Below are 10883 nucleotides of genomic sequence, written 5' to 3'. Positions count from 1 at the left end.
AGGCTCAAATTCTTATTATGGTTATGGGGATGCACAAATAAATAAAGTAATTGAATAGTGAAACGAAAGACAAAAGAACAAGCAATAGAAGTCAAATAATGAGATTAAATGGATCACAATAAAACTCTTGTAACCTCTCCTTAACTCTTGTAACCTCCCTTTTATTTTGCTGCTTCAATTTAAGAGTCACAGTACTATAAATAAGACCCATTATCTTTGTAAAGCATCTCAAATTGAAAGTAATAAACTAGAGTTTGTTTCCCATTTGGTTTTTAAACCATTTTGGTATCAAAGCTGGTCCACAGAGCGAAACAGTAAGGTAAAGTTGAGAAACTATGTCGAAGAGGAGAGAAACTCAGAGAAGAAGTCCTTGACTTACTCGAATCCTACATTCTAAGCATTTTTTCTAGAAACTGACATCACCATCGTGCTCAGGAGGTTTGAAAACATGGCATAGGAGGTGCCTTATCACCGTATGACACTGCACAAGCCCTCACGCACTAACGCCAGAGACACACGTACTGTTAATGTTGTCCCACACGCCTGCTGGAGGTTGAAGACGATGATGTCATCCACCATGTCATCTGCCACGTCACACTTTTGACCGATCAATGACAGGTTAGCTCAGTTAGGATCTGCCACGTGTCACCACAGCCATGTCATCCTGCCCAGTTAGCCCTATTTTCTAAAATTACAGTCTGACCCCAAACCTTTTGATATTTCCATTTTGACCTTTAAACTTTTTGAAATTTCATTCTGACCCTTGAAGTTTCCCAAATTTTATTTTGACCCTAAATCTTTCTAAAAAAGTACACTTTGACCCCTTAACTTTACAAAAAATCCATTTTGACCCCATATTTTTCCAAAATTACACTTTGACCACTATACTTTCCAAATTTTTCATTTTTATCCCTATACTTTTCAAAATCCCCATTTTACCCTTATACTTTCCAAAACTCTCATTCTTCCCTATATCTTTTCAACATTTCCATTTTGTTCCTAAATCTTTCCAATATTCCTATTTGCCCTAAAATTCACTAAAATTCCCATTTACCTTGATTTTTCTCAAAAAATCCTTACCTTAACCCTGACACCTACAAAATGCCTCCAAGATGCAGGAATGTGCATAAGGTTGAGATGGAAGAGATGACACATAGGATACGAGAGTTGGAAGCCACTGTGGAAATGCAGCAAGCTCTACTAGACAATAATAAAGAAAACCCAGAAGGAGATTCGGGAAGCTGCAACTTGTCATCCACTGACAACCGCTACCATCCTCAACAACAACAATTTCATCCTAATAACATCAAGGTAGAAATTCCTAAATTCAAGGGAAGACTCCAGCCAGACGAGTTCATAGATTGGCTTCAAACTGTTGAACGTGTATTTGAATATAAGGAGATTTCAAATGCATGAAAAGTTAAGATTGTGGCCCTCAAACTCAAGAAACATGCTTCCATTTGGTGGAAAAACATCAAGCAAAAGTGAGAACATGAAGCCCGATTGTCATGATAGCAAATTGCTATTATGATATTTCTTCGAACTTTCGGAGTGCACCATTTCGCCATTTGATGTCCGATTTAGGTGATATAAGTGTCCATACGAAGCCCTTTGAGCCCTCTAGCTAATGGCACCAGTTTCACACTCAAATAATCATCCATTGAAAAGATGGACACCCAAACCTAAAATGATTCATTTTCACCTCAAAACACATACAAAGGTGTTCAACTCATAATGCCAAATGCCATTAGCCCCAGAGACACTTTGACCACTTCAAATGGACCACGCAAAACATGATCATTCATTCATATCACACAAATAAGCAATCACGCTCAAAATGACCACCAAACTCTCATTTGACAATAACGCAAAGGGGTGGATTGTATTTAACACACATATCAACTTGGTCATTTTACGCACATAATTCACTTCAAATTCATCACTTGCAATTGTAACTTAGCCCAACACACACATAATCAACCTCATTAACCTTGGATTGAGAAACGCACACTTACAATAAATCTATACAATTGATATCTAAAGTAATGTCATGTTCCTAAGTTGGCATTATATATTGACAATATTCATTACAATACCCAAAAAAGGAAAGGGAAGAGCTATACAACTATGCTCTTCACTTTTCAAATGCTCCTTCCTTCCCCTTTCCCCTACTGGAGCCCTCACCTATAAAATATAACCATAGGGTGAGATAAACATCTTAATAACCAATATAGTTCATCAAATGCTTATTACCACAAATAACCAAAATAAAGTATCAAAACTAAGGTAATATCAAGTATACCATATTTATGAGATAAATGCATCCTTTCACAACAATTCCACACAATTTCACACTAGCATAATCATCTAACCATCGAACCTCCTATGCTCCCCGACATGAAACCATAGGCTCTCTTGGATCAACCACTTATTGATCTGAGTAGACTTTCAGTGGTAGAAACACACCCGGCCAAAGGTAATCTAACCCACCTATGGACTATGATTTTTCCCTTTTCACATACTTGTGATAGAGGCATCATTGACTCCTAAATACACCCTAACAGGTACTAGGGAGTTGCCAAACTGCCCGAAGGTCCCATGGTAACAGTCCCATATAATGTTGCATTGGATGTTCCATGGTGCTAGCTCGGCCATATGGATTTTTCACTTATATATCTCCACATATCTCGGGTGAACTTCCACCCCCTATGATCATGATTTTTCATACTTATCACTGCTTATCCACATTTCCACAACATTTAATTTCATATCATATATATATATATATATATACATATCCATTAAAATCAATGACTTTTCAGAATCCATTTCACAAACCAATGTTCATGCTAAAAATCATTTTTCAATATCAAATCATGCACAAAATTCTTAAACAACAAGTTCATCAATTTGTAATTGTTTCTACACAGTTATAATAGTTAATAAACATAATAAACTATATGGTTACCTTAACCTTTTATCACACAAAAGGGTTACCATGGCTCAATATTAGCTCCACATGTTCTATACACACGATATGGCTTGACTAATGCTCAATCTACACAATCAAGTGACAATCATCAGTTATTACTCTGGTTAACCCCTAATTCACTAGGTTCTAAGTGCCTATAACACCTAAATTCCTTTTCTAACAACATCAACCATTCCCAAACACTCTAACCGTCCTATTAAGCATCCTCACACACCAAAATCACTAACCAATATCCCATATTGTCTCAAAATCTTTAAATTATGCCTAAGGTTCATCCAAACCCTTACCAAAAATTTCCAATCACCACAAAACTCATAAACTTAGGGTTAAAGGCTTGATTTAACTCTCCAAGACCTTAAATAAACTAATGGGTTTGGTTTAAATATAAAGGAACCAAAATCAAAGCCCCCATTGCCCCACTAATCTAGATTTTCACATAAAAGAGGGAGAAAAGGCAATGTGCAACTTACCCAATAGTGATTTAAGCTCCAAATGCTTCCAAAATAGCCTAGGGATCGTGCCCTAGCAGACCAGGAGCTCTTCTCTATTGCTCTCTCATTTTTCCTTCCATCTCCCTTCTATTTTTCAAGTTTGATTCGCTATTTGATAAGTATAGATTTTGCATGTGCACCGTGGCTCATTGACACGCCCGTCGTGGCGCATAGCATAAAAAGTCCCAGAAAATTTTAAACTCCTTTTCATGCCATGGCCCGCTCAAACATAGCCCTAGCCCCCTTTTAAGACTGTCTAAGGATCCAAAAACTATATTAGTTTTCTATAAACCTCGTTAATCAATAGTTTATCTGAATTAATCAAATTACCTTTAGAAACATTGATAATTATCAATTGAGAAACTTAGGATGTTACACATGGCATGGAAGGGAGTTTAAATTTTGGTGGGGCTTTTTGTGCCATGTGCCACGATAGGCATGTTAATGTGCCGTGGTGCACATGCAAAATTAGTACTTATCAGACGCAAAAAATAAACTAAAAATTAGAGGAAGAAAGAGAGATATCGTGAGAGGGCGACAGAAATCAATAAGGGTCTGCTAGGGCACAACCCCTAGACCACATTAGGAGTATTTGGAGTTTAAATCATCATTAAGTAAGTTTCACATTCCCTCTCTTTCCCCATTCATGTGAAATTCTGACCTTAAGTGGTAGTGTGGAGCTTGATCTCAATTCCCTTAAGTTTAGATTGAATCCATTGGCTTATTTAAGGTCTTGGGGAGTTGAATCAAGCCTCTAACCTTAGGTTTGTGAGTTTTATGGTGATTTGAGATTTTTGGCTAGGCTTTGAATGAAATCTATGTTAGAAAGTGAATGTTTTGGACAATATAGGGAATTAAATGATGATTTTAATGTGTTGGAATTTTTAATAGGATGGTTAAAGTGTTTGGGAATGGTTGGTGTTGTTAGAAAAGGAATTTGAGTATTATGGGTACCTAAAACCTAGTGAATTCGGGATTATCCAGAGTGATAATTGATGATTGTCACTTGATTGTGTAGATTGAGTGTTGCTCAAGCTACCTCATGCATATAGAATGTGTGGAGCTAACGTTGAGCCACGGTAACCCTTTTGTGTGACAAAGCGTTGAGATAACGGAATAATTTACACTATTTGATTATATTGCTTAATTGTTTATAAGTAGATAAATATATTTGTTTACATGGGTTTCAAAAGCTTGGCATGTTGTGAAAGATGATTTTCTCGTGTATTAGAAACTACTTTCGAAGTGATAAAGCATTTTGAGTTCTTATGTGAAAATTAGTGATTTTTCATAAGTATATGAAATGTGTGGCAACTTGAGCATGATCTTGTTGGGGGGTGGGAGTTTACTCATAGGAAGGAGTAGTGGAAGTCTATATAGCATGTATCTCCTTAGTGTTGAGTGAGGCACAGTGTTGGAGATTTTCTCCTTAGTATCCATACGGGATACAGAGTTGGAAAGTGACGCTCCTTAGCATCAGTGATGTGGTGTTAGGGTAACAACACCTAGATTCATGTGTGATAGGGGAAACCATAGTCCAAAAGTGGGATAGGATGCCTTTGGTCAGGTGATCCTACCACCAAAGGTGAGCTCGAGCTATTATAAATGTGCACTTGGTCCAAGAGCCTATGGTTTCAGTCGAGATGATATGGAGACTTGAATGGTATAATGATCATGCTAGTGGTAAATGATTTGTGTTTATAAAAAGGAATTGTTAAATATGCTATAGTGGGAATGAAGAAGATTATTTTAAACTATGTTGAAAGTATATTATGGTACTTAAAAGCTTCACTCCCTTATAGTTGTTCATGTTAATTAATAGTAGTGAATTATTCTATTACTGAGATATTTATCTCACCTCATGGTTATATTTTACAGGTGAGGGCTCTGGTAGGGGTAAGGGGAAGGAAGGGGCGGTTAAATAGTGAAGAGAATTGTAGTATAGCTCTTCCCTTTCCTCTTTTTGGGTATTTTAACAAATATTGCCATTAATCATGCCAACTTAGGAACATGACATTATTTTGGTTATCACTTATGTGAAATTGTGATAAATGGGTGTATCTTAATCCAAGGTTGATGTTGTGGGTTAAGTGTGTGTGCTTGGCCAAATTACATTTACAAGTGATGTATTTGAAGTGATTTATGTGTCAAAATAACCACATTAATATGTGTGTTAAGTTTTATCCATCATTTTGTGTTGTTGTGAATTGGGGGTTGGATGGTCATTTTGAGTATTAATACTTATTTGTGTGATATGAAGGATTCGTCATGTTGTGTGGTCCATTTGAGGTGGTCAAAGTGTTTCTAGGACTAATGGCATTTGGTATTGTGAGTTAGACATCTTTGAATGTGTTTTGTGGTGAAAATAAACCATTTTGAGCTCTGGTTTTCATCTTTTAAATAGATGATTGTTTGAGTATGAGACTAATGCCATTAGCTAGAGGGCTCGAAGAGCTTCGTGTGGACACTTGAACCACTCAAATCGAACATCAGATGGCGAAATGGCATGCTCTAAAAGTTTGAAGTTATGTCATGATAACAATCTGCTGTCATGACAATAGGTGCGTGCCTTGGCGCAAGTGGCCTTTGCGGGACTCATCCCTCTATGCCATCCACCGTGGTTGGTGTGGCTTGAAATGCGGTAGATAGGCCAGAATCTGGGAAATTTCCAAATTTGCTTCAACTTGTTTTTTAAGGCTATTTGATTTCCATGCTTCCATATTTGTATTTAATTAATTTTCAACCATGGTTTGAGCTTAAACAATATTTTAAAAACGGTTTTCTACCCATTATTTGAACTAATTATCTTTTAAACCCTTGGGTTATGATAACTTCTTCTTGGGATCTTATCTAATTCTGGTTATCATAACGACATGTAAGAGTGTTGTCCTGGTAATGTCAAGGTGGACATTACATAACACATTGTAAGAAAAAATATGCATAACAAAGAAACTTGATCTAGCTCACAAATAGCATCATAGAGATATAAAACAAGCGTGAAATGAGCTATATATTTCATTGATCAAGTTATTAGCCGAAAAGAAATAAAAATGGTTGAAATATTAAGCAATTTAAACTAAAGCACAATAGAAAGCCAAGAGTTCTATTGAATTGTTTCTTTACCAAACACACAAGCATCTAACAAAGTGAAAATCTAAACGTCAAAAAACTCAAAGAACCCACCCTTATACCATTGGAATAACTATAAAGCATGTTTAACACACAAGCATCTAACAAAGTGAAAATCTAAACCTCAAAAAACTCAAAGACCTACCCTTATACCATTGGAATAACTATAAAGCATGTTTAACACACAAGCATCTAACAAAGTGAAAATCTAAACCTCAAAAAACTCAAAGACCCACCCTTATACCATTGGAATAACTATCAAGCATGTTTAATAATAATAATAATAATAATAATAATAATAATAATAATAATAATAATAATAAAGAGAAGCATTGTAATAACTCAGGAATTTTAAGTAAAAATTAAAATATATAATAATGTGTTTTACTTGTATTTGTATTAATTTTAAAAATATTTTGCTAAGAAGCATTGTTGATTTAGTGGGAGTTGCATTGATAATTTAGTTGTATCAGGTCATGAGTTCGATTCTTGCTAATGCAAAGAAGAATTTTTATTTTAGTTTTAGTTTTGCAAAATTACCATAATGCCCCTCTTTTTCAAATAAAAATAGAACACACCAGATTTTTCCCATTCCTCTTCTTGTTTCACATTTTGGAAGGCACACTAGGGGGAGAGAGGGAGAGAGAAAACTCTAGAACCTTTTGCCTTTGTTCTTTATTTCTAGTGTGTTCACCGGCGTTTGTCATCCTACTTTACGTCGCCACTCATTCATTGTTGTTGGTCGTTGGTCTACCGTTCGTCAGCACTGTCAATTGTTAGTTCTTCTTCCTATTCATCCCCTATTTGTGTGATGGTCTTTACTTCTTGCTAGTTTAACGTTGTTGCCTAGCTTGTTTGAGTGGCTGTGGCTTTACTGGGTTTTGCCCATTTTTGCTCAACCAACTTCTTGGAGGGAGCTTACAAATCCTTTATTTTACCTCCTTTGTTTGTGTTGCAGCCTAATGTCAAAGCTCTCCTTCATCTTTGTTGATGTTATCTGTGCACTGATGTGGAGCTCATTTTTCCTCTTCCTTGTTTGACGATAGGACTTGCTCTTTCTCCCTTATTTGACATTGCTATTATGGAAGTTGTTGCAAAAAGGCTAATTTGGAAGCTATATACTTGGGAATTTATCAAGTAAGTGGATAGCATCTCAACTGATTTACCAATGAATTTTTTTCAAGATATTTTTTACATAGATCATTCAATAATAATTATATTATGAATTTAATACTTTGTTAATTAAATTATTTTATTTTTTTATCTTGGAAAATTATAAAAAGATATTGAAGGATATGTGAATTATCGCATGTGTATGTGTTTTTTTTCCCTTACGAAAGATACTTTCAAAATTAATGAGATTGTTTTATTAACTTTGGTTATTTTTGGATTACTCAATAAATGCCAAACATGGACATTAGTTATGAAATTTTATTTTGCAAGTTTTTAATGTTCAAAACTATTCATGCGAGTTTGACTTTGAGAATGGGAACTATATTTTTGCAGTGATGAATTTCTCGCATGTTTGAAAATAGATTTGGAGAGGATTTTATATAAGACACTAGTTGCTAACAACAGTTCTATTAACCCTTAGTGCCTTGGTCAATGATTAGCTAATTTGATTTTTGTGAGCTCCGTTCTCACTTTTGTTATTTGTGGGTCTCGTGCCTGTGTCTATTTTGTGGCTTGGACCTTATTTATTTAGTTACCCTTGTGGACTACGTGTCCACATCTATTTCATGGTTTCGACCATGTCTAGTTTACTTACCTTCGTGGATTATGTGTCTATGTTTGTCTTTGTGGCATAAGTCATGTTTGGTTATTTATTCTCGTAGACTATGTATCCATATTTATGAATTGTTCTAATAAATCCCTAGAAATGTAAATGTTTTTAATTAATTGATGATTTCATACCTTACTGGGTGTTAATTGGCAAATGTCATTATTTTTATTAATGTATTTATTTAATTATTTTGACTTATCAAGATCAAATGTTAAAGCTGCTTCATTGTTATAGATTTAAAAATTCTTGATATTAAAGTTATATAGAACTTTTATTCCGAGCTTACAAATTTATTTACATCGAATTGCTTTCCCTTTAATTTATGTATATATTGTAGCTTATTCATTTTGAATTTGCAAAATGTTATGGTTGGGACATCATTCATTAGAAAATATTTTTGGTCTTAGATAGCTTGTACCTCTTTCAAATCATTCAGGGGATTTCACTGTTGGATTGAAGTTGAGATGCTATTTCGATTAATCTCTATTTTTGATGTAAAATTCTAATCTTTATATTGTACTTTTATAAATAATGTTATGGGTGCTCTACATAGGCTATGGTCGGGGTCTGTATTTTGTTAATTACCTTGTATGTTGGCTAGAAGGACCTAAAATCCTAATTGTTATAATATATTTGTTTGAAATTTGTATTGTAGAATTTTAAAAGATTCTATTTTTAAGGGAAATTCTTCTGGAATTTTCATAAAATATTAAAGCTTCATTTAAGTGAAAAGTATTTTAAAAATAAAAAATTTCTTAAATTAATCTTGAGGAATGTGTGCTTAGGTATGTATTCCGTGCAAGTGAATCCCATATTTTGGGGCATGACAAGTATTGTATTTTTTTTCTTTCTTTTATTTAAATAAACAGACCCTAACAGATAAGAAAAAGTATTGTATAGCGACAAAGTAGAAAAATGTTAGGCATGCCAGCATCCTATGTGGTCTAACTTGATTAAAACAAGCAAACGAGGGCTACATTATTGCTGCCACATGTAGTCATTATTCTTGGGTAGTAATGGGGTTGATTTAGCAAAAGAGACTACTTACTCACAATATAAAGAATTTTATTTAAGATATTAACTATTCTATTAGAGACTATAAATACCTCTTACTTATTTGTATGCTCTCATGTTGAGCCATCAATAGAGACTTGTGTTTATTTAGTACCTCTCATTTCTCTATTCCTCTCAATCTCTCTCTGATTCTCCCATTCTTCTTATTCTTCTCTCCTCTGTTTCTCTCTCTATTTCTCTCTTTCTATCTCTATTAGAATTACAGAGGTATAACAATGGTATCTAGAGCCAGGCATTCCTTGGCCTCTTTCCTTTCTCATTTTGACAGTATATGATCAATACTTGAAGCCAGACACAAGAAGAAATGGAAGAATGCATGGTCAAGCTTGAAGAACAGTGTGGCAAGGTTGATGCCTTGTCTGAACTGGTTGAAGGCCTCTTAAATTAGCAACAGATACTGATGCGTGACTGTGAACATGACAATACCAGAAATAGGAATTAAGGCAATGGACATAAGGGGCATCATAGAAACCAGAATGGCAACTTTGATGGCAAATGGATAAGAAGCTGGATATCTAGGACTTACAAGATGACCAAGTTTTTTTTGCTGTAGTCAGTGATAAATGGACAAGAAAAGATTGAGTTATTCTCTATCCAGACCTTTGTTCAAAAATCCCTGAAGCAATTTCCAGCACTTAGCATGAATTTTTAAACCTTTTTGAAGCACTAAAAGGGCTATCACCATTTCAGGAAGGTCATGACCACCCCATAGTGCTTCAAGAAGGCACTAATCCTATCAATTGAAACCCTATAGATACCCTTGAGCCCAAAAAGATGTGATTGAACGGTTGGTGAGAGAGTTATTATAGAATGAGGTAAAAGAAGGATGGCACTTAGAGAATGTTTATTGATCATAGGGAATTGAACAAGGCGATAATGAAGAATCAACACCTTATTCCTTTGGTTGAGGATTTGTTTGATGAATTAAGTACAGCAAGATGGTTCACAAAATTGGTTTTAAAGGCTGGCTTCCATCAAATTAGAATGATGCCTCAAGATGTTTTAAGAATTACTTTCAAGACTCATAGTGGGCACTATGAGTGGTTAATTATACCATTTGGCTTAAATAATGCACTAGCAACCTTTCAAGGAACTATGAATAGCATTTGTTGCCCTTATTTGAGAATGGTTTGTTTTAGTATTTTTTGATGATATTTTGGTTTATAGTGCTAACCTTGAGGATCATATGCAACACCCAAAATAGGTCTTCTCTATCCTAAGAAAAAATTGTTATTTGATTAAAAAGAGCAAGTGCTCTTTTACTGCAACCAAAGTGGAGTATTTAGGGCACTTAATTAGTGAAGGGAAGGTGAGAACAATCTTAGAAAAGATTTAGGTAGTGGCTGAATGGCTTGAACTTAGGAATATCAAGTAACTAAGCATTTTTAGAGCTGGCTAAATATTATAGATGATT

The sequence above is a fragment of the Prosopis cineraria genome, unplaced genomic scaffold, assembly GCF_029017545.1.
Source record: "Prosopis cineraria cultivar Desert tree isolate PC_DT_omini unplaced genomic scaffold, ASM2901754v1 PC13, whole genome shotgun sequence".
Classification (NCBI taxonomy): Eukaryota; Viridiplantae; Streptophyta; class Magnoliopsida; order Fabales; family Fabaceae; genus Prosopis; species Prosopis cineraria.
The sequence above is the reverse complement of the archived record's forward strand: the minus strand, read 5'-3'. Positions refer to the sequence as shown.